At 35.5% G+C, this 26,182-nt stretch overlaps 1 protein-coding gene across 6 annotated transcripts in view; it reads right to left on the bottom strand.

Moving 5' to 3' along the window:
• The window catches only part of LOC127847498 (E3 ubiquitin-protein ligase MARCHF8-like), a 68,459-nt gene extending 45,034 nt beyond the window's left edge, over positions 1-23,425 (bottom strand). The window contains exons 1-4 of one of the 6 annotated variants that reach the window (XM_052379502.1): positions 23,305-23,371; positions 22,114-22,136; positions 17,611-17,661; positions 14,225-14,347 (exon numbers count right to left, since the gene is read on the bottom strand). The gene's annotated coding sequence lies outside the window, so the exon portion shown is untranslated. Of the gene's footprint in view, positions 1-14,224; positions 14,348-14,821; positions 15,285-17,610; positions 17,662-18,325; positions 18,400-18,641; positions 18,756-22,113; positions 22,137-23,304 lie in introns of those variants that run through there. The other 5 variants (XM_052379503.1, XM_052379501.1, XM_052379499.1 and 2 more) reach the window with 5 other exon arrangements.
• Between the last annotated feature and the right edge of the window lie 2,757 nt (positions 23,426-26,182).

Raw genomic sequence — 26,182 nt, 5'->3', positions numbered from 1 at the left:
CAAGCAGGTGCATGTTGTTAAACCAATCGAATTTCATTGTTTTACAACTTACGGCAAGGTGTTTGTTCGCAAAATTGAAAAATAGATCTGCAAATATCAAGATCCGCTTACGATTTTTTTTATAAACTGTCAATTGGCTTCAATAATTTACATGCCCGGCGGGCCACAAACGTGAATTTTTGTATGTGCCCGGCAGTAATTTTACTCGCCACGGGCGATCGGGCATGTGCTAATTTCGAAGACTGTTACTACTTTTCAAGTTTCTATTTATTACCCGATAATCCCGTTTATTCCGTTTTTATAAATCACTTTCTTGTAAATATTTACGATAAAAGCTGTCAATTATTTCTTTAACACAAACCTTGCCATTTTTCTATAGTATCAAATAAATTTTAAGTGACAATTTTTAGATTTGATGAAATATTGCCTCTGAACATGCGTCAATCCCCTGCGACGTGTTGTGTGCTCAATACACGCACGCTTTCTATGCAAATGACGCGACATTGTACATGCTGCATAATTTTCGTGCTCTTTTTGAGAAAACGATTTGACACATTATAAATTTGCACTGCTAATTTGAAGCAAGAATATTTTAACTTTGTGGTAACATTTACATTCGGAAGTGTGTTTCGGATTAAAAACGCGTTAACATCGACTTACAGGAATGGGTTTCGGATTACAAATTTAATTATTCCCATCTGAGATTTCAACAAATATAATTAGTTGCGTTATGAATTCAACAATAATTTGTTTAAACACTTTATGAGTCAAATAAATGTTTTGACGGAATTATGCATTAAATTCATGTTGTCCACGAAGATTACGGCCGGTCGCCATCATCAGTCTTCTAAGTATCGATTATCAGACGAAACATTTACAAGTGTCCGTAATTAACTCAACGAAAATTTGTTAAAGCGCATTACGTGTCGAATAAATGTCACAAAAACAAGGTGAATCAGTTCAATAAATGGACATGATGAAATATGCATGTACTGGAATTAAATTGTTATCGCATAATTGTAACCAGGAATTATTTGCACAACTTACTCGCCATAAGTAATTAATTGTTTACCACTTGCAATTAATTTCTCGTATTAATTATGAGTCCAGGGTTGTTTTTTTTGACAAAGGGGAAGACGCTGGACGCTGGCTGAAAGGGGAAAATAGAGGGCGAAAGAGACATATTTGGGGAAAAATAAAAACTGTTTTAATCAATGTCTATAACTCATCTACTCTGATTTCAGGTTTTTTTTACCACTGTCTGCGTCTCCGGAAAATGGAGGCATTCCCAAAGCAAAACAAGATGCGTTTGTGAAACACAATGTCCCCCTATATGACGTTTGACCTTGAAGGATGACCTTGACCTTGTGAAGGATGACCTTGACCTTTCACCACTCAAAATGTGCAGCTCCATGAGATACACATGCATGCCAAATATCAAGTTGCTATCTTCAATATTGCAAAAGTATTCATAAAATAAGCGATTTGGGCCACATATATTTGACCTCTGACCTTGAAGGATGACCTTGACCTTGACCTTTCACCACTCAAAATGTGCAGCTCCATGAGATGCACATGCATGCCAAATATCAAGTTGCTATCTTCAATATTGAAAAAGTATTTAAAAAATAAGTGATTTGGGCCACATATATTTGACCTCTGACCTTGAAGGATGACCTTGACCTTTCATCACTCAAAATGTGCAGCTCCATGAGATACACATGCATGCCAAATATCAAGTTGCTATCTTCAATATTGCAAAAGTATTCATAAAATGAGCGATTTTGGCCACATATATTTGACCTCTGAACTTGAAGGATGACCTTGACCTTTCACCACTCAAAATGTGCAGCTCCATGAGATACACATGCATGCCAAATATCAAGTTGCTATATTCAATATAGCAAAAGTTATTGCAAAATGTTAAAGTTGGCGCAAACAGACCAACCAACAGACCAACCAACAGACCAACAGACCAACCAACAGACAGGGCAAAAACAATATGTCCCCCACTACTATAGTGGGGGACATAAAAAACGGCCCCATTCCCAATCAAATCTAGATAACAAATTTCCAAATTACAATAAAGAAGTTTTCTGTCAAAATCATTAAAACTAGAGGGTTAACAAGATTTTACTATATAAGGAAAAATGCCCCGCCGCTTGGAAGCCATTTTTTTCAAGCAAACATAATTATTTTTGTACTCATCCAAGATATCATTGAGACTAATCTTCTGACCAAATTTCATGAAGATTGGACAATAATTGTGGCCTCTAGAGAGTTAACAAGGTTTTACTATAGCCATATATATAGCCATATAAGGAAAAATGCCCCGCCCCTGGTGGCCATGTTTTTAAAGCAACCAAAACCATTTTCGAGCTCATCCAAGATATCATTGGGACAAATCTTCTGACTAAGTTTCATGATGATCGGAAAATAAATGTGATCTCTAGAGTGTTAACAAGGTTTTACTATAGCCATATAAGGAAAATAGCCCCGTGGTGGCCATGTTTTTCAACCAACCGGCATCATTTTTGAACTCGTCCAAGATATTATTGGGATAAATCTTCTGACCGAGTTTCATATAGATCGGACTATAAATGTGGCCTCTAGAGTGATAACAAGATTTTACTATAGCCTTATAGTGCCATTTAAGGAAAAATGCCCCGCCCCTTGACAGCCATGTTTGTCAAGCAAACGTAACTATTTTCGAACTCATCCAAGATATCATTGAAACCAATCTTCTGACCAAATTTCATGAAGATTGGACAATAAATGTGGCCTCTAGAGAGTTAACAAGGCAAATGTAGACGCCCCACAACACACAAGGACGGGCAAAAAGCGATCACAAAAGCTCACCATGAGCACATTGTGCTCAGGTGAGCTAAAAACGTTAACAAACACAAATGACATTTAGAGTGACTTCCCTTTATCCATTACGTTATATAGCATGCCCTTAACAACTCAGATGTAAGCACGTTTAGTTTGAGGATTCTTCTACCAACACTGACAGCGATAAAGTGGGAAATGTTCCGCATTACTTTGCAAAAATTAACAGGAACCGCAAACTACATATTCTAATCCAACTCCGTAGACGCTTATTTCTATTTTAACGTGTTTTAGCGACCACCGTAAATGAGCTAGTATTGCGATGGATAATTAAGCAATCAAAATTATCAATATTCGGTTTAAAACTGGAATAAATGCTAAACAACGATATATTTTGGTGAAAAATGATATTATTGGAGGGGAAATTGTATTTTGTGGGGAAAAAATTCTGGTAGGGGAAGAAGCCGACTATCGGCGTCACTTTCTTAGTAAAAAAAAACAGGAGTCATTGGTAACACCTGTTTACAGTAAAAAGGTGTGATGATGATGCCCGAAACTCAGAGCTCCAGATAACTTTTCTGAGTAATTGGGTAAATACCCACTGATTTTTTTTTGTGCCTGGGATACGATATTTCCCTTTTTACAGCTTCGCGGTTTTGACATTTTTACAACAATAACACGTAGTTACATAGACGCTTTCTTCCGTACATATTATCGTGCTGAAGGTTACACTGAAAGCGCTTAGACGAAGCGGAAAGAATCTGCGTATTTCAGACCCGGGTATTTCCGGGACATAATTATTTACTCGTTACGCAGAGGACAAATATGATATGTGTACAGTCCAACCCCTACTTCCAGTCACCCCTCATCGCCGGTCACCCCGTGTAGGCGGCCAGTCTGTGCTGCAACCGTCGATAAACACTATATAATGCACCCCTCTTAAGCGGTAACCCCGTTTCTCCGGCCAGCGGCCAGCAATTTTGCATCCCAAATGTTAAATTCCCCCCATATGAGTGGTCACGCGCAAGTAAGTCAGTCATGTACATTGGCAAAATTACACAGACGCAACGGCGAAAAAATCGATACGTACTTCCAGTCTGCGGTTTAGGCTCTGTAGTACTGAAGCGTAATGTGTGATAAACATTTTGACAGCCAGTTTGCAAATTGCAATTAATTAGCGGCGGATTATCAGGTTATCGGGTTAAAAGCAATATGCGACCGTGCAAATATCACCTATTATTACTGGAAAGGAGATTCTAAATTTATAATTTATTATATGTAGCTCATACTATTTCAAGCACACATTTATGACAATTATCGGCTAATTAAAAGTTAAAAAGAACAAAAAAACTTTTAACCGAAATCAACTGATCTACATGTTCTCTGTGCTACAAAGTTTTTATCCAAAAATCAATACACGCATGCTTTCGAACCATGGGTATGGCGTGACAGTGTACATTGGTGCATAATTTTCGTGCGCTTTTGCCGGGACAAAGGAAATACACGATGCTAGAATTTGTAAACGTCTCGTTAACATTAAACAATCAGGAGTGTGTTTCGGATTACAAATTATTATTCTCATTTGGGAATATAAAAAAACATTTATATTTGTTTTATATTTACAATGATTTCAATATTAATTTTGATAAAACCCTTTACGCGACGAAAAAATGTTTTTATAATATTATGCATGAAAAGCACGATTACCAGGAGGATTACACCCGGATGCTATTATCAGTCTCTTAAGTAACTGGCCATGATTTTATCGTGAAGGAGATCACTGTTGGGACCAATTCGTGCGGTAGGTATTCAAAGCCATAAAACTGCAATAAACCGATTAAATTATCGATTTATAGTGACACCGGAGTTATTCACGCATAACTGATTCACAACTGTTCCCATCTTAAGTGCATTGGGGCCATACAATCATGAGAATGATTCTTTTTCATTGACTTGATTCTGATGATGATGATATTGATGATGATAAGAAAGATGAATAGAATATTTTTTGAATGAAAATGTTGTCTTATTGCTGATTTTAGAAAGGAAGAAATAAAATTATTTTAAATCTATACATTGTTTAGTACATGTACACATATTTACCATTTTGTTTATACAAAAATTGAACAGTTGGCCATGCACTCATCAACTCCAGACTCCCTATGACCCAACCCCCTCTTAAGAGGCCACCCCGCTTAAGCAGCCAATTTGGCTGTTTCCCTTGACTGGCTGCTTAAGAGGGGTTGGACTGTAATCTGCAATTTCAATTGCGTTTTGGTACACAGAGTTTTATTTTTCTATGCGTAATCGGCAATTTTACATTGGGTATTTACGCAAATACGCACCTTATCTGTAGCTCTGCCGAAACTGTCTTTAATATACTGTACTGTACTAGTTACCGGTTTTATTAGCTCCACTGGCCAGAGGCCAGCAAGGCTTATGTCATGGTCCTGTGTCCTTCTTGCGTGGGTGCGTTAACTTTTTCTTTAAACATCTTCTCCTAAACTACAAGTCCAATTCTGATAAAACTTCTCACAAATGTTCTTGGGGTGAACCCCTTTCAAATTTGTTAAAATTATGCCCCTGGGGTCAAATTTGACCCCACCTTGGGGGTCAATAAATTGAACATATGCTTATATAAAGCCTATTTTGTGCAAACTTTAAAATCTCTTGTCCATAACCATTGGGCCTAGTGCTACCAGATTCGGTATGTAGTGACATCTAATAGTTCTCTACTTAGTTTGTTCAAATTATGCCCCTGGGGTCAAATTTGACCCTGCCCCGGGGGTCACAAAAATGAACATACGCTTAAATAAGGCCTATTTTGTGCAAACTTTAAAAATCTTCTTGTCCATAACCGTAGGGCCTAGGGCTACCAAATTCGGTATGTAGTGACATCTAATAGTTCTCTACTTAGTTTGTTCAAATTATGCCCCTGGGGTCAAATTTGACCCTGCCCTGGGGGTCACAAAAATGAACATGCGCTTAAATAAGGCCTATTTTGTGCAAACTTTAAAAAATCTTCTTGTCCATAACCGTATGGCATAGGGCTACCAAATTTGGTATGTAGTCCTCTACCAAGTTTGTTCAAATTAAGCCCCTGGGATCAAATTTGACCGTTCCCCAGGGGCCACAAAATTGAACATATGCTTATATTGGGCCTATTTTGTGCAAACTTGTCCATAACCAGGGTTGTCATTATTAACCGATTGCCGATCGAATTCATCGGTTAAAATCGCCACAAAAATCGGTTGTTTTTCCCGAATCTTTAAAATTGCGATCGGAAGTTTTGATCATGCAAACCGACAAAAATTGACAAGGAATAACCATACTATAGTAGACAACGCCCTGTCATTCAGTCAGTCCATTAACTCCGCCTAAGAGCTACTGTTTTCAATGAATTTCTCAGCGAGTTGCCAATATTGATTTTTCCGTCAATCAAATTCTTCTTGGTAAGCACGTCAACCAATCAGTGCTCAGGCAGCTGAATACACGCAGACCCCACGTGAAATTGTATCAAATAGCTGTACATTTCACAGATTATTACTGACCGTATCTCAACGAATGTTGCACGTAGAGCGTAATTAACTAGTTTTTTTAGTTAGAGAAAAGGTTTCCACATATTAAAAAATGCTCTTCGATTTTCTACCAAAATAAAAGATATTAGCGACCTCTGCGCTACGAAGTTGTTATTCAGCATCTAAATATTAAAGTCCACGCTTCCCCGAGGAAGAATGACGTGATGTTATACATGAAGTCTAACTTTGGCATGATTTTCATCTGTACATGAAAAACACGAGAAATGTGTCTCTGTTGCTAGAATTTTCTTAATTTTCTATGAATAATGAGATCTGAAAATGATTTCGGATAACACATTTAATTATACGCATTTGTAAAATACTTCAATTAAATAATGCATTTTGGTTTACAAATGGTCATTACACATAATGTAATAAGTAGGTAAATAACGTGTTTTGAGATTGCCAAACTATGCATACATATACAGTAAAAACCCAGTCATAAGTCTGCCCGCTCATAAGTCGGGGGTAAAAAATGATATGAAAATCAGAGATTTTGAATATGTCCAAGTCATAAGTCGAGTCAGAAATTGTCCGTCCACGAATTTCATAAACAGACGCCATTTTAAATGTACGGGAAGTTTTTATTCTATACAGTACACTCCACGCGTTTTCCCCAAAAAACGCGCTCCCTCCGTGGGTTTTTTCTGCTAGCGAGTGTTCACGCGGCGTTGGAAGAGCGAGGTGAACTCGATAAAACGCTCGGCGTTACGCCGCGTTCGCTAATTCCCGCGGCGTGTATTACTTTAGGCTAGTCGGTAAATGCAGACACCTTCCGTTCTTATCAGTGATCGCCGCGCAACGCCGCGTTAGCAGTGTGCTACTGGGCATGCCAAAAAATAAAAACATTGTTATAATAAATTGTTTAAATACTGTAGTACATGTATAAAAAGATAATTGTATAGAAAATTAATACGTATAAAAATTATGTTTTTTAATTCACAGGTACGTCTACAATATGAATTAGTCTAATATAATACATTTGACAAATTAATATTTAAATCATAACACATACGACACAAGAATAAATGTTCCGTAAAATTTCCAAATGAGAATAATAATTAGTAATCCGAAACACACTACGATTTTTAATTGTTAACACGACGTTTACAAATGCTTCCAATATACAGTCATGTATATTTCCCGACAAAAGCGCGCGAAAATTATGCTGCAATGTACAAGGTCAAGGTACAATGTATACTCCTGCAAAGCGTGCGTGTATTGATTTTTTTGATACAAACTTTGTAGCGCAGAGAACATTGTTGATTTCGGTTAAAAGTTTCTTTGGTATTTATTAACGAAATTATATCGCAAATAAGTTGATATTTCCTCTAAAATAATTTCAAATCGAACACGCCGAATCTTTATCGTTACGGTATTTTAGTAGAGTAATTATTTTAACACTAATTGTACTGTAAACTGATTACAGAAGACATCTGGATTTTAAGTGATTGACGTTATGAAAACACGCAAAGCTTGTCTACTGACCTATTGTGTAGACTGCTGTATTCGGTGTTTTGACAAAAGGGATTAACATGTGTGAATGTCACTCTGCCGATTTCGTCCATAATTACTGGTAAACATTGTTTAGAATGTCGACGCAACAAGAATACAACTGTGAATATTAAATGCAATTATCAACTCAATAGTTACCACCTTTTAGCAATCAATGGAATAACCTACAAACAAAGAGAAAATCAATGCATTAGCGAGCAGAGAATAGACTTTGTTCCGACAATTAAAACCATTCCTTATGCATTCGTTGAACGTGTTTACTTGAGTAAGTTATGGCTTTAGACAGGAAGCGGCTTTTCTTTGATTACGTCAAACTGTCAATTCACACAGATTTGCGAGATTTTTAGGGTCCTTGGTCATTTGTATACATGTTCATTATAGAAAATCACCTGCTAACATGAAAACTTTGGATTAAATTATCAAAATAAAAACAATGTTGCAAACTGTGTTTATATTAATTGGTAAGTATTAGTTAAAAGACGACGTTTTGTGTGTCGTAAATCAACGAGTTTTCTATACAACCACAACTACTTCTACAACCACGTCGGGATCGATCTATCTTGGTTGTTTTTTTTAATTGTAAATATTATACTACATGTACATGTATGTACTTGTAATAAATGTAATTTTATTTGAAAATCAGGAAGTCAAACAAAATTAAATTGATCGTTATCTCGTAAAACGCGGAGTTTCCCCCGCGTTGCCAACGCCGAGGGCCGCCGCGTCGGTTTATCAGTTTTGCCGATCGTTAACCGCCGCGTCCAAAATCATGCAAACGCCGCGTATAGCGGGATTTTCTTAATCTCCCTCCAGGTCGAAACCCGCGGAGTATGGAGGGAAATTGGGGAAAACGCGTGGAGTGTACTGTACATACACCATGACGTCATTATAGCCCTGTGCGATGTAGACATAGTGGGCACGTGTTTTATGTACGGTACTTTGTGTAATATAATCAATACAATATATATTTAGGAAATCGAAAATAATAGATAAAAAATATAGACAAACAAAGCATTATGAACCACATAAAAACAAAATCAACAACATAGGAAACCAAGACCTATATACATGTACATTGTAATTTACACAACAACGACATACGAAACCATAAAGTCACGTTCAGCAGCACTATTATTATTTGATTGCTCTGCAAATTCTATCACGCGTATTTTAAATGCATTGTCATACGCATGGCGTTTGCGTTTTCCAGGCATTTTCATACATCAAATGTGTTAGTCAAATTAATAAATTATTATTATAAAGTTTGCACTAAACTGTCCACGCTAGTAATAAACCACAAACTTTTAATCCGATGCCACACTGTGATCACTGTAATCAAATCTTTGCACTTTTAATCTGACTATCAAAACAATTGATTACGTCCTCGGTAAAACACGTTTTTATTACAACTATTGACATAACCAATAGACCGCTAACTCCGCCTTTGTTCTACATAACACTTAAAAAGGCGGAGCTATGCACGTGCTCAAACATAATTGGACGATGACTCGCGATTGTTTAAACATGTCGCTTCACAAATTAAAGGAATCTTATTTTATCGGCTAGAAGGGTGATGCTTTATGGCTTCTTGACAGGAAGCGGCTTTCCTTTGATGACGTCAAACTGTCAGTTCACACATGTTGCCAATTATCGCTTGACTTTAAAAATGACCTGATCTTTTGTTTACGCATTCAGTTATAAAAAACACCTGCTAACATGAAGACTTTGGATTAAATTATGAAAATATAAACAATAGAAATGTTGCAAACTGTGGTTATATTAATTGGTAAGTATCAGTTAAAAGACAACATTTCATGTGTCGTAAATTCACGAGTTTTTATAAAAAAAACAAAAACAATTGCGGCGGGGATCAATCTTCGTCGAATTTCATTAATTTTTTTCATGGTTGACCTCATAAGTCGATACCGTAATTTTAATAAAATTTTGGAGGTAAAAAATCTTGACTTATGACTGCGTTTTTACGGTAGGTCTACATGCATGAATGACCTGACAAGTTATATCACGATCCGGAATGAAAAGTACTCGGTAAAATTTAAAGAAAGGCGCGTTTTTATTCTCAGAAATTCACTTTCACTTTCGCAAACTTGTCTGAAAGGAGGTACCGTATATGTAATAGTTTAGATTGAGTGGTTGACTTGTCGTAATTACTAAAAATAAACGGTTCTCAATGCTCTCAAATCGCGTCACATTATTCACGCATGTTCAATGGGAATGCCCCAATCCCACAATTCAATTTGTATATGCACTTGCGTTAAATGGTAGACAACATTCATTTAACGCAATTTGGTTTTGAAAAAAAAGAAATCGTAATAATACTGGATTATCGGGTAATGGATAGAATTGGAACATGCAAAGATCTATCAATATAATATGTTTTTACATTGTACAGTATACTGTAAATGTGAAAATCTTAATATTCTTTTTAGACCTCATTTTAACTTTTTATGCTCTGAGAATAGCAGTATTTTGTCCCTAAAATGTCTAGAAATCGTTTTCGGTCAGGGGGCTTCGCCTTGACCTTGACCCCCCGCCAAATCGGTTACTTTTCCAAAATAATCCTTCGTTTACATGTACAATCATAATGACAACCCTGTCCATAACGGTTGGGCCTATTTCTACCAAATTTGGTATGTATTAAAATCTTAAAGTTCTCTACCAAATTTTTTCAAATTATGCCCCTGGGTCGAATTTGACCCTGCCCCAGGGGTCACAAAAATGAACATATGCATAAATAAGGCGTATTTTGTGCAAACTTTAAACATCTTCTTGTTCATAATTATAGAGCCTATGGCTACAAAATGTGGTATGTAGTGACATCTAATAGTCCTCTACCAAATTTGTTCAAATTATTCCCCTGGGCTCAAATTTGACCCTGCCCCTGGGGTCACAAAACTGAATATGCTTACATAAAGCCTCTTTTGTGCAAACTTTAAAAATCTTCCTGTCCATAACCATTGGGCCTAGGGCTACCAAATTTGGTATGTAGTGACATCTTATAGTTCATGCGCATTGCATGCTTTTTTGCATAAAAAAACAGTGGAGCGATACAGGGCCATCATGGCCCTCTTGTATTACGTAAATGGTACAACTTCTTGCTAATCAAGCTGCTATAAACTCTTACTTCGTGCCTGACGTCAATCAAAAATAATGGTAGCTAGTTAACCCCGCCCTCATAAGCATTCGCGTAACTGATTGGACGATGAACATCACAGTTTGACGACTGGAATGTTACCTGATACATCCTCGTCAGCATTTAAATGACTGTGTAATATGGCTAGAATAATCGATATGCGCGTCATGCTGTTCTCTTATCGGTAGATTATCCATTACCCCATGTGGTGTTTATGGCGATTACTTGTGAAAGTAGGTACCGAGTGCTCTTAAAAAAACAAGGAATATTGATACTGATAGAGATAGAGATTTTTTTGACAATCTCCACTTTCTTTTACTGAAAAATACACTGATCCTGATCGGAAAATTTTAAGAACCACGGAGACTCTGATTTTGGAAATTCAAGCGTCCAGGCAAGGGATCGTTAAATGGCCTGTGGAAAGCCCTGATATTATTTTTGATTTCCTAAATATATATATCGTATTGATTATATTAAACAAAGTACATAATACACGTTTCCGCTATGTCTACGTCGCACAGTGCTATAATGACGTCATGGTCTATGTATAGAATAAAAACTTCCTGTACATTTAAAATGGCGTCTGTTTATGAAATTCCTGGACAGTTTCTGACTCGACTTATGACTTGGACATATTAAAAATCTCCGATTTTCATATCATTTTTTACCCCCGATTTATGAGCGGGTAGACTTATGACTAGGGCTGTAACAAATACACTAGGTGACGAATACGATACGTATCACGAATACAGGGTGGCGAATACGAATTTATTCGCGAATATGAATTAAAATGAACAAAAGTAATACAGACAGCTTCACATGACATTATATAGTATGAAACTATGAGTATCTGTCAATTTGATTAATTGAATATCATTGCATACCGAAAATATGAAATATAACACTGTGAAATAACAAAACACTGACTAGCACTGCTTAAACTTTGAACACAGTTTTGAAACTTTTGAGAAAACATGACTAGTACCAATTAAATCCTTGAGTAGAACAATTAAGAGTCAACAGTTGACACATAAGTGACAGTACCCATTCAAATTTTTTTAGTTGATAAGTTGCACAATCATTGTCGTAAAGATAAACAAAAAAGGAATTCCATCTGCTAATCCTTTGTTTGTATGTTTGAGCATCAATTCACCCGTATTAACCTAGATAAACATTAAACAGTGATTTTTTTCAGCCAATTGGGAACGGGTCCTGTACACATGCCATTGGGAATTTTTGGCGTCGTGATCGTGAAATCACCAAATTGGGAAAATCGAGTCGCGAAATCTTCCCAATTGAGGAATGGTATTTTATTTACTTTGTTTAACTTTTGTCAGCTTTAAATGACACAGGAAAGCATCATCAACTTTTATCCACAGTCACGCACAAACAACAACATGCTATCGGAACACAGATTGTGTTATAATTAGTTGCATTATTTTACTCTTTCAAAGTGCTGAATACAAGATGTGCATTGATGATTATGAATCAACACACAAGTATGAAGAAAACAGCACAATAAACAACCCTCTTACGGCATTCATTGTGCATGAAAGTGCTTAATATAAATTGTATTTACATACGCTACCCATCCATCCCACAATTAAAATAAAAAAAAATTTTTTTGGAGAAGGGGGGGGGGGGTAATTTTTGGTATTATACATTTAATATTAATTTTGTCTTCTAAATAAAACATAATAATTACCCTTTTATCAAATTCCAGTTGAAACAACAAAACACACCTTTAAAAAAAAAAAATTTGACAATCACCACATTGTTCCCAAATGACATCAATTAAACCGATCCCTCAAAATAGTCAGCAAGCAGTCAATGCTGGCAGTAGAAATCTAAGGTATTTGATGGGGCCGATTTCCAGTAGTTAAAACTGTCAACTTGTAACACTCTCAGCAGGTGGCAAATTGCCAAAAGGCATTGATCAATACTACGTAACCGGCAACATGCAGTACTGTCAGATAAAGCATTAATACATTTGCTCCATAGAGGATGCAATGTGTGAAAACTATCGGAGATTTGACATTATTAGATTATTCAGATTATTATTATTATGTATTTTAATCCAGTGTGAGGAAATATATTGTGTTTACTGGAATTTAAATGGGAGGTTGCTTTACAGGTATTGTTTGAGGATTTACTTTGAATAGCGACTTCAATGATTTTTATTTTTTTTAGATAACCAATTGATGTTATACATAATTTTGAAGGGAATTACAGCACAAGTACAAAAATGAAAAAAAAATGAAAATCGGTTGAACGTAAGTGGAGTTATCCCCCTTTGAAAATTTCAAAAAATGTGATTTTTCTGCTAAAAACACATTTCAAGCTATTTAATTAGTTCTTTGGTGAGAACTTAGTGATTATATGTATAGTTTTGAAAGGTATGACATAACAAGTACAACACTGTAAAAAAAAAGAAAATCGGTTGACTATTAGCGGAGTTATCTCCCTTTGAAAATTGAAAAAAAAGGCGATTTTTCATGTAAAAAACACATTTTGAGTGTTGAAATTATTAATGTGATATTATGATGCAGAATACAAGTTGTCTGCTGATTAATGTTAAATATGTGAATGTCAAAGTAAGAAAATAATTTATTTTATGCTTTCAGGTGGTTTATAGAAAAATATCAGTGAAATAAAACTGGTATTTCACTGTTTGAAACAGTGAAAAATGTCGATATTTTTCACTGTTTTATTGTGAAATGACGTCATTTTTTCAACGAAATGACGTCATAAATCCAGCGAAATTATACATTTTAACTCTTTTACAATGTAAATAAACGGTGAAAAAAGCATAAAATGAAAAGAAAATTTGTTGGATTCGATGGCATATCCATTTTAATTCACTCGTGATCATAAAAAATACATATTTTATATGATCACTCGTGAAATAAAATCGATATTCCACCGAATCCAACAAATATCCTCTATATAAACAATCACATTTGCCATAAACAATAATGGCAAACTACAGTCAAACACAACATGTCTGTAAAATCACACACTGACAAAAAAAAATGTACAACATAAATGCAAGTATTCTGACTTAAAACATGTGGTAATAGCTCCCCTTCTGTTATGTTAATGTCGTTCACTAATCATTAAACAGCATGTCAAGATGCATTTGTCTCACCACCTTTCTTATATTCTAAACACGGATCAAAACGTCACCATCCTGGAACTCCTCTTCTAGCCTTGCCGTGTATATATCGTCATCATCCTCATATTTCAGGTTGAACCATTCCGGAAAGCCAGGAACCTATTGAACAGTGGAAAAAAAAATTAACATATTTATTTTAAACACATTGAAAGAAAACATGTATTCGTATGTGTGCTCTTGTTAGCTCACTTATTACTATTTTATTACATGAAATTGATTTATTATACAAATACTTATGCTGTAATGTTATATGTTACGTTATTTATATTGTATTAGTTATGGTCGCCGTGGCGTAATGGATATGGTGTCCACCTAGTGACAATGAGGTCATGGGTTCGATCCCCACTGTGGGAGCGTTCTTTAGATCTCCCCCATAGACACCAAGTACGGGTTCTAGTCCCAGGAAATGGACTCCAGAGCATTTCAAATAAGCCTTAGGCTTTCTATGCATTCGAGCTTAAATAAATAGGTTAAAACTAAAAATTAAACTATATTGTAACACAAAGTTGTCAGTCCAAATGAAGTTTTATGTAAAGCACAGACACATGTTGTTGTTTTGATTTTTAAGAATACCTGAGAGATAACTGTTCCATTGTACCATTTGTACTGTCCATTTTCTTCTATAAATCTGTGCATTATATTTCTACCAACCAAGTCATGTAGCGTTTCAGATGCAGGAATTTCCTTTGCTTTGTTCATTAGTATAATTACTTTTTCTTTTAGTTTATCGACAGATAAGCTTATTCTTTTTCCATTAATGGTTGAGCTCATTTTGTAAATATCTTCACTACATTGTTGTTTAAAAACATTCTTTCTAAATCTTAGTTGAACTTTTAAAGCTTTTTCTTGTTCAGTTTTGGATTTAATTTTATAAAGGGCATCTTCCATCTGTTGTTCATTCTGCCATAACCCGTAAAAAGTCATATCAAGTGTTTCTTTTTCTAGTTTAGCAATTCTCCTCCTTTCCATATCTTCTTTCTTTTTGAAATCTTCTAGCTGCTTTTCAAGGCGTTTTGCATGTATATTTTCTTCTCTTTGCTTGAATTTATTTTTTTCATTTTTTACCTCCTTGCGACTTTGTGTTATGATTTCATGAGCATTGCTATGTTCAGCAAGCCATTCTGATGTTTTGTTAAGTGAAAATGTAATGTGTGATTCCATAGTTTTTGTATTAATGTTGGGTTTGCAAGACAGCAGATGATCTACATAAGAAAAAACACGTTCTGGGAATTTATTGTGTTTATCTACACTCTTAGTTTGTATGAGATTTAGGTTGACCAATGCACCACCAGGAAGATGTTCTTTATAATGATTTTTGATTAATTGAGCGAATGCAGGTAACATAACACTGAGTATAACAATAACATGCTTATCAATTTCAGAACTTTCCAAGAGGTATTTATATATTTTATCTTCTTTAACAGGCACATCATCATACAACATCATTTTTCCACAAATAAAATCCTCAATGTGTGATGAGGCATGTTTAAGGTAATCAGCAAGTATAATCAAACGATTATTAAACATAGATATACTAATTTCATTGTTTTCAAGCACATTCCAAAATGGTGTTGTAATAAGTTTTGAAACAAGGCCGAGAGCCTTACAACCTGCTACAAAAAAATCTTCTTTTAAATCATGTAATACAGATGCCAACAGTAAATTAAGGTTTGGTGTTTTATCCAAAAATTCACACATATGATTTAAAAAGTAATAAATTTGTCCAGCATTTGTGAAAAGAATATTAAATCGGTTGCCTTTTAAAGGCTGCAATGGAAATGACATTTTTTCTTTTTTTAAAGTGTCACTCAGAAAAGTTAAAAAGTTACTATGGCAACCGTTCTTTGCATCACCCCGTCTTGCAAATGCTTTGCAAGATATATGAATAAGCCGTATTGTACCTGGCTGAGAAGGTTTATCAAAATGTTTATTTAGTATAGGAATGTCATTGTTGAAATGTAATTTTTCTGTTTCTAATAATGTTTTTTGAGCAGTTTCAGCTAAATGAACAAGAGTGTGGAGTCCACAAAAAAAATTATTCATTTTAGAATATGCAATTTTTTCTTCTTCACAAAATGAATCAAAATTATTAAATACTTCTGGTAATATAGAATTTCTGTAATCTTTAAGTAATTCATTGAATTTTTTTTCAGTAGATGCACGATCGGACATAGTATTTTTTATATTGAATAATATTTTGTTTCCAACACCATCAGAAGAAACACTCTCTATATCTTTGAGTATGTTTTTAAATGTATCTTAAGTGTCATCACTTGACTTTGTTGCCATTTCTTGCAAACCGAGAAGAGTGTAACAACCATCATCATCTCTTGTTGCAAATGCTCCCCATTTAGTGCCATATTTTGAAGTTTCATCACTATGCAAGGTTGTATTTTCTTTTGTTACTAAATCTGCCATTTGTTTTTTTGATATTAATCCACGTTCAATCGACCAATTATGAATTGTTCCAACAGATGGCAATTTATTTGGCTGAATATTTACTAAATTAAGAACTGCTGACATTACTTGTCCAATTTGTTCAAATGCTACATTGCAATTTAATAATGAATATACACATAAATGAGCATCAGTGATGTAAGTTTTACTTTCTTCATAAAAAATGATTGCCTCTTTAGTCTTTTTAAGTTTACAGTTCTCAACTTCCAATTCAGATAGTCTTTCATTTAATTCTTTTATTTGTTTGTTTTTGTCTTTAACTTGTTTTTCAAGTCCTGCTATTGTCATGTGTTTGGTTATCATATCATCTTCAGTGTAAATTCTTTCATCATAATTTAATTTCTGACATTACTCTCTCCAATAAATCTCCCTACTTGATGTTCTTTTTAATTGTCTGTTTCTGTCTTGTATTATCCTTGATTGTTCATCTAAATTGAGACATAAATTTGTGTTCTCTTCAATCACAGTCTCCAATTCATCTTTCATCTGCAAATTCTCAGAATTTTTTTCTCCCAGTTCACTTGCTATACTTAATACAACAGTGGATAGTGTTTCTGTTGATTTCGGATCATTAATTGGACAGATCTGGCTAAGAGGTTTTAAGTTAATGTGTGCATCTGATTTGACTTGATTTTCAGGACATGTGTATTTGGTATCCATGAATCTATTTAAATTTTCTTTTCCTTTGACTCGCGCTTTATTTTTGTTCAAATGTTGATATTTGCTATATAATCGTTCTAGAGATTTCATAATAGCACATCTGTTAGTATTTTCTTGTTGTTCCATTAACAAAACTTTGCATGTTTCACTCATGCCTCTGTTTTTGATCATGGCGATCACCTCTGCATTGGTAACTCCAGACATTTTTTTTCTGAAATTGCATTTTAAAAATAAAAAATACTTACATGTGTATCATCAATCCTGGCTGCAAGCTTCTGGTATGTGCAACAATTGAACTGTAAAATATGGAAACAACACAACAAGAAATATAACATTTCAAAACATTCAAATACAGGGACCCATTGGTTGTATTTATTTTAATTAAAAGAAAATACATTTTTTTTTGGATTCCACTTTCAATAAATTAATTATACATTTATTTATTTGAATCAGTACAACAACTACTAAAGATACAATTATACAAAAAAATGAAAAGTAATAAGATAAATATTGATGCATTATAATTAGAATTGCAATGTCAATGTGTCCCGGTTAAAACATATAATAATCAGTATCATGTTCATGCATCATGCAAACAGTTCTTTCCAATCACTTCAACTTCTCAAAATAACATTACTGTCCATTTAAAACTGATGTAATGTATCATGCTTTCAACATTTTCAAATTAAAAAAAAATGCACATCACCAGCAGAGCTGCATTATCATGTACACATTAAATCATGATAGTTTTTTAATGTCTAACAAGTTTATAGTGCAATACAAAGAACCTTCAAATCACCATCAATAATTCCCAAAAAGGTAACAAGTTTTTAATGTTAAGTCACATAATAAGTAAGATGTACTTGCCAAACACTGAAAGTTGAAACATGTCAAAGCTGTCAAATATCAAAATTCTATTTAAATTTGCAAATAAATAACACAAACGTTATTGCTACCTACTCAAATTATGTTTGTCTTTTGGTGTCAGTGAATTTGCATTACTTAAATCATGAAAAATAGAAGTTAAGTAGTAAATTATTTATCTCGGTCGAAATTTCGGGCACCTGTTTTGTTTACTTTCGTTTTCAATATTACAACTTCCGGTTTATAAACAGATCGACCTTGACTTTGTAAAAGCAAAACAAATAAAATGCGCAGACGACAACTAGGTCAGTGTTTCTTGTTTCGAAATGAAAACAGATTCGTCTTCAATAAAATAAAATAAAATCGATGACAACGAAATTACAAAAAGGAAAAATATGCATTTAAAGTTCACCTGAGCCCTTTTTTTGTAAAATTTTTAAAGAAAATATTGTTTAATCTTCAATTTTGCAAGTTGTTTATGTGCGCACGTCTGTTTACAACAGAAATGATGTAATGTCTACCCACAATTCCCAAAATCCGATCATTCAGGAAGCGGAAAATACGACACCTATGAAAACAAAAATGGCGGATTTTGAACGTTGAAATTCAAAACTATGATGGAAACTTTCGTTATAATCGTCATTAATTTATTATTAAAATAATTTATAACTACACTACGCGGCCCGCGATTTTTGCCTAAATCACCGATCACCGCGTTTGGGCCAACGTGGCAAATCGTGGTGATTCGCCGCAAATCGCGGTGATTCACCGTGATGACACTCTACGGGTGATTCGCGGTGATTCCGCCGTGATTTCACTGCGACCATAGCGCGATAAAGATCAGCTGTTGAATCATCACAAAACACCGCAAATCGCCGTGATTGGCGTTGACTACTATATTTAAATTTCAACTTATTAACTCATATCAGTATTATTGACAATCACATTATATCGCGAAAATGTATTCCAATATGAAAGTAAACACCGTACTTGCACAATGTCGAATCCTGATTCCAAACAATATCTTTATTTGTTAAAATAACAATTGTACAGTACGGCTCACGCAAAACCAACAAAGTTCGCGGCTACATTATTCTTTTGTTCTCGAAATTTCTCCGCAGCCACAATGAGTATTCACTCCTAATCATGCCGAGGCCGTCGGCGATAATTCGCGGATATAAGAAACGGGTACAGAAAATAACCTGATATTTTTTCTTCTACGCGATTGTTTTAACATTTCGTCAGCTTCTCTGCATACTTCATACAATTACCATCAGATGTCATCTGTCAATGATTGTGTAGGTCAGTAACCTTATCGAAGAAATTTACATAGTTTAATCTCGGAAACGAGAATTGCTTTAAACGTTGAAATAAACGATATATATTTGCATAAAACTTGCTAAAATACACAGACGACAAAAATATAAAAAACGCCGACCATTTGAATAAAATCAAATGGTTTATTTGTAAAATGAATACTTTCACTTCGTCCCGATTTTCAGAAAATGACTTTTACATGTGCATCTAAATTTAAATTTACACATTGCTTCAGATGATGTACGCGTCTCCAATCCCGATTGGGCTGCTAGATCTATTTAATAAAATAGTAGCGAGTAAAATTCATTTGATGGAACAATAGCAAACGTTTGTCAGCTATTTCTCGAGCAATGTTGAAAGGCATATACTTTTGGAAATGGAAGCCGTGATAATTTGGAATAATCGTTATTTTAAATGTTTCAAACATTGTTTGTTACACTTAAAATTAGGCGGTGAATCGTTTGATTTGGTGGCATTCTGTTTCATTTCGGACCTCGTGCAACTTTTCAGATCATAATCTCTGTGCTTTATTACTCGAACCTGTTAGTTTCTGACCACGTGTGCTACTGAAAGTAACCATCGCGCTGTGTATTATGGTCCGTGGAAGTTGCAAGGACCCGTGTTGATGATCCCTAAATGTTAGATAAGCATGTGCACTATCGATTAATGTTTATTGGTCGTTGAAGAATATTATGATCTGTACACGGCATTTGTGTGTAGTGAGTATACAATGCGTTTCAATAACGAAGGAACTGGAACAGCGTGACGGTTACAATACAGCGTGTTTTAATTATATTTTATTTAGAGGAAATGTCAATGCCATTAGTATTTCGCGAGGTACCCCGATAATTAAGTTGAAATTCACAACGAAACTTTTAATTGAAATTAAAATTAATGATATCAATGTTTTACCCACTATGAAATGTTTATTTACAATTCTAACACGGCACTTGACTTGTTTGCTATAGACAAAGAAGGAAATCAAGCGTGGGTTATTCTGAAATAACTTATGGGCGGAGCTTAATGTTTCGAAAATAGTTCCGTATAAATAAAGAAAATATTGCAGTAAAATGCACGTGCTAAAACCCGCTCTAAAAGAAATGTAATAATGTAGCATGTATATAAGTGTAATGAAACAACTAATTGTATATTTGGTGATTATTGGCATAACCACGCCTACAAAGAATGTTATTTGTTTGGAAACGTAATTCAGAAAACATTTATAGCATGTCAGCTTTTCAGTAGCATCAATAAACGGGACGTCATTAAGATTCTACGATTGTTGTTTTCAATGAAAGTGACGTCATTTGCGAAATATTTGTAAATGAAAACGACGTCATATGTTTGTATAATTCAATGACGTCACTAAATAGTGAACTTTGTACTAAGAAGTGCGGAGTATTGAAAAATATAGTTCACGTCCTAAAACTTGAACCAAATCAATAAGAATCGTGTTAGAATTGAAATAATATTTTTCTATGATGGTTTGTTGTCGAATAACCCACAGTAAGTTGTATAGATGCGTGTTATCGAATCACTCGTGCTTCGCACTTGTGATTTAATTCCTACGCATCTATACTCCTTACTGTGGGTTATTCGACAACAAACCATGATAGAAAAATATTATTTCTTAAATAAATACACACACGCCAATTTTCGCGCGCTTTTTATCAGAACAAAGGAATTAATTTAATTCATTTGCACTATGTATTTGTGGCTAGAATTTGTAACCGAAAATAGCTGTACACGACGCGTGTAAACCGTGTCAGGTGATTTACGGATGTACAATACAACTGATCTGATTGGGCGCTTATTTCATCAAAATTTTAAATAGAAACATATGCCGAAATTCATTTGATAATTTCGAACGTTTGTGTATGACATTCTTTGGGACTCTTCTTGTCAATATTAACCAGAATTCGCTTTTAAAATGGAAATCGGGCATATGCTGGATTATCGAGTAATGGATAAAGACGGAAGAAGTTGCATGTATGTGATTGAGACAGTTGAAACGTATGTATCGGGGAATGGAGAGACTCGGAAAAATACGATGATTACATTACAATCAGTTATGAGTTCTTTATGGCTTCAAACTGTTAACTGCATAATCAAAAACGCAATTATCACTCCTCCAGGTGCGGTATCATACAGCTAGGTGGGAACACTGTTTTGTTTTATACGCAGCTTTTAAAAAGACAAAAAAAAACTGTCAGGGACATGGGTGTGAAATACATGTTGACATTTTAAAAAGGATACTCAATTATATCTGCCAACAATGCTAATAACCCCATATTGCTATAATTTCTGTGAAGATTATATATGTACATGTAACGTAGGAAAATTGTTCTTCACCATAATGTTGACCGGGAACGCGGTGAATCGCGGTGAATCACCGCGGAGATTATACTTATCGCATTCGCGGTGATCATGCTCGATCTAGCGTGATGAAACGCTCAAGATTGCGGTGTTTTTTCACTCAAAATAAATAATGACCACCGCGTGTCGGTGATTTAGGCAAAAATCACGGGCCGCGTAGTGTATTCTTAAACACAAGAAAAATATCTTACCTTGCTAAAAATGTAATTTCCTGCTGAAAATTAAATGTGTTTTATACATGTTATGGCAATTTACAAACATGCTGTTCACCACACAATCAGAAGGGGAGCTATTTTTAGACGCAAACGTTGAAGTCGCTACTTTGAAATGAGGGCAAAATGAATTTCGCTTATCTCTTTAAAAAAGGCCATATAAGCAGATGGCGTTTTCGGGGATTGTTAACTCTATTTTGATTGGGATTTTTTGTTTTGTTTTTCGGAAATTGGGACGGGTCCGGTTCATTTTGGGAACAGCTCTGTAAGTCATTGGGAACGGGTCCGTTTACCGGACCCGTCCAAAAAAGGAAAAAAAAACACTGCATTAAACAACCATTGGAAGATTTTTAAATTCAATGTCGTAAATATTCAACCGGTGCCCGCTATTTTTGTTGATAATCTCACTGTGTAACATAGTGGGTGGGGTAAACATGATGAAAAACGCCAGAAAAAGGAGAAAAACATTTCAATATAGGGGTTTATTGTATGAAAATTCATTTGTATTGTAAGATAAGATGAATAAACATAAACTTTCAAACTCGAAACCACGTTGTTTGTATTCATCAAATATTTGGTTCGAAAGGTGGCGAATAATGAATACGAATAGTCCACAGTCGTTGGTTTTTACGGTATACTTTGAATATCGATTTTGTTCTTTTTGTATGTATTGGTGACTTGTTTACCATAAACTATATAGAATATCAGACACATAACTCCACATTGTTGTGTGCAAATTATATGGTAAACATTGAAGGAAACAATACAGAAGATAGAAGAAGATTTCCAGTCATGTGCTTCTTATTATCCCCTTATCCCCAGGGTGAAACGACTAACGGGCGAACAGGTATTAGGGCAAAACGACCCGGATTCTCTGTTAAGCCTAAGGTACATAGTTTATTGCGGCATTGTTTATTAAGAAATTATTTTAGTTGTTTCCTTAACCGTTCGACTCACGGTTATTGGAGGAAACTATATTGTGTAAATGGGTTGTTTTGACAAATGCAGTGAAATGGATTTACACGTGCGAAGTTTTGACAAGAGGCAATATAGATCAGGGTGATTGGCGGCTTTTGCCTTCGAAAAGAGGCGAAATGGCCCTTCAGAGCCAAACAAAACACAACACACTTAATAAACTCCTGAAAAGACACAGAGAAATTGTATCTTTACCTGCGGAATTGACAACCAACTTTGTATAGTGATATTATTGATTGTTTTCTTACTTCCTGAAAGGTCAAGGTTCGGAAGCGCCATCTACAAATCTATAGACACGTCAATGGGCTAGCAAATACTGAAACAAAGAGACTATTGCAAAGCTCTCTGTAAAATCCTTGCAACCAAACCTAAAAGAGAAAGTTAACCCGCCATATCTTGTGTGTGTCTTACGTTTACGACACAAAGAAGATGATTAGCGGTTTGTTCTTAAGGTTTTAGATAGGGTTTAAAAAATCGACCCAAATTTTAACAATATTTACAAAAGGCCAATGGAAGCGAGACAATTCACCCCCAAGACAATTCACCCCCAGGAGACAACTCACCCCCTTGACAATTCACCCCTGCTCCCTGGACAATTCAGCCCCAGATAGTTTCTCATTATGTATTATGTATATTAATAATACGTGCATTTTCACGTCGCACAAAACCATAGTAAGATGATAACAAGAACTATCACAAAACTACTGAAAATACAGGAGAAGATGACTACACATACCATAGTTAGTTGTATTTATTTAAAATTAACAATCATAAAAAATGCAATAAATTATATTTACAATAAACATGTGACATTTTAATAACAGAACAAATTACGTGTTTATTTCGCAACAAAAAAATATGGTAAATGACATGCAAAGTATACATCATAACAAAAATTCATACATACACATTAAATTCGATTTTGTTATTAATTAAAGCACTATATTCTTAACATTTTGATAATGTATACAATATATGTAATTTTCATTTAAATACAAACAAAACCGAAGCAATTTACATATTTTAACTACATCTACTACATCTACATCGGTACGTACGTTGACCAGTCAAACTTGACAATTACTCAACGGGTAGTGGCGCTTAATACAAAAGTAAAAAGATGGATAGAAAAGATAGATTATATATAAAATACGAGAGGTGATACAAATTAAATACAATACTATAGTATATTTTCAGAGTATATAATGTTAGAAGAGATAATACAGATAAAGAACACAATACTACATATTTAAATTAGGAATAATAAGAATCTATACGTGGTAAAGGGAAGGAAAAATAGAGATAATCCCAGCTGGTTGTATGAGTGAAACCCCTTGTTAGAAATGCAGCGTCGCTAGCTCTCTCTTGAAGGATACCAAAGAGGGGGCCTCAGCTACTGTGGCTGGTAGTCTGTTCCACACTGGGATATGGTTCTGGGAAAGAAAGTGAACTTAAAGATATCTGATGTTGTTGAGAAGTGTTTGTATGCCAAGCTATGCATGTTCCGACGTGTTCGCACTGGTGCTTCTGATAGGAAGACATGACTTGGTATGTCGACAAGTTCATGTATAATCTTGTACAGAATCACAAGCTGGAGTTTCGTGCGTCTGTCATCAAGAGACTCCCATTGAAGTAGATGCAGCATATCCGTTAAGCTGCTGGTATTGCGATAACGGTTGGTGGCGAAACGTGCTGCTCTTCTTTGGACCATTTCAATTTTCTTTACTTGTTCTTTTGTGTGAGGGTTCAAGATTGCTATGCAGTATTCTAAGTGGGGTAGGACTAGTGTCTTATAAGCATTGACTTTTGTGGCTAGAAGACTGTGCCGAAGATTTCTACGTAGGAAGCCCAGCATGTTGTTAGCTTTCTTGGTGGTTCGGTCAATATGGGTGTTCAAAGACAGCGTAGAGTAAATGTCCACACCAAGGTATTTTGCTGTTTTGTCCACGGTTAGGGTTGTTCCTTTCAATACGTATGTGTGTTCTATTGGACGGCGCTTCCGGGTGACTCTTAGTACACTGCATTTCTGTGGATGGAACTCCATACCCCATGTTTGTTCCCATTCAGATAGGGTTTGTAGGTCGTTCTGAATGATGTCACAGTCCTCTTTGGCCCTGATTTGGCGATACACAATGCAGTCATCAGCGAACAGCCTTGTAGATGACTTAAGTCCGTCTGGTAGGTCGTTGATGAAGATGAGAAATAACAGCGGCCCAAGGACAGTACCCTGGGGCACGCCGATAACGACCGGAACCTGATCGGAGGTGGCACCCTCCACAATGACCTGCTGCGAACGGTTGGACAGGAATGATGAAATCCATCTGTGGGTGCTTCCTCGGATGCCGTAGTGGCCCAATTTTTTTAGAAGGCGCTGGTGTGGGACCCGGTCGAACGCTTTGCTAAAGTCAAGCACGACCATGTCGGTCTGGATGCCTTCGTCAAGTGAGTACGCGAGCTCGTGACTTAGCGTAAGTAGCTGGGTCTCACAGCTTCGACGTGCTCTGAAGCCATGTTGGCAGTTGGAGAGGATGTTATGCTGGTCTAGGTGCTTTAAAGTTGTGCTGACAATGACGTGTTCCAGGAGTTTACAGCAGAGACTGGTCAAAGATACGGGTCGGTAGTTGCTGGCCTCATATCTTGAGCTCTTCTTGAAGATGGCTGTGACATTGGCTTGGCGCCAATCTTCTGGGACCTTGTCTTGCTGTAGTGACTCGTTGAAAACCAACGTCAGGATAGGTGCAAGCTCTGCAGAGCATTCTTTTAGTATCCGAGCTGGTATCTGGTCTGGCCCTGTTGCTTTGTTAGGGTTACTTTTGTCAAGGAGTTTCCTAACTCCTTCTATTGTCACCACAATGTCACTCATGGATGGAAATGATTGTTCTGTTGGTTCTGGTACATGGGTCTGGTCTTCTCTAGTGAAGACAGAAGAGTATTGGCGATTTAGGATGTCGGCCTTATCCTTGGCTTCGTTGAAGAGCCGACCATTGTCTTTCAATGGCGTTATTCCTGTTCTATCTTTTCTTAGTGATTTACTATATGTCTAGAATCTTTTTTGTTTACTTGGTTGGCTTGT

This window comes from Dreissena polymorpha, chromosome 10 (assembly GCF_020536995.1).
Source record: "Dreissena polymorpha isolate Duluth1 chromosome 10, UMN_Dpol_1.0, whole genome shotgun sequence".
Lineage (NCBI taxonomy): Eukaryota > Metazoa > Mollusca > Bivalvia > Myida > Dreissenidae > Dreissena > Dreissena polymorpha.
This window is presented reverse-complemented; position numbering and strand designations above follow the sequence as displayed.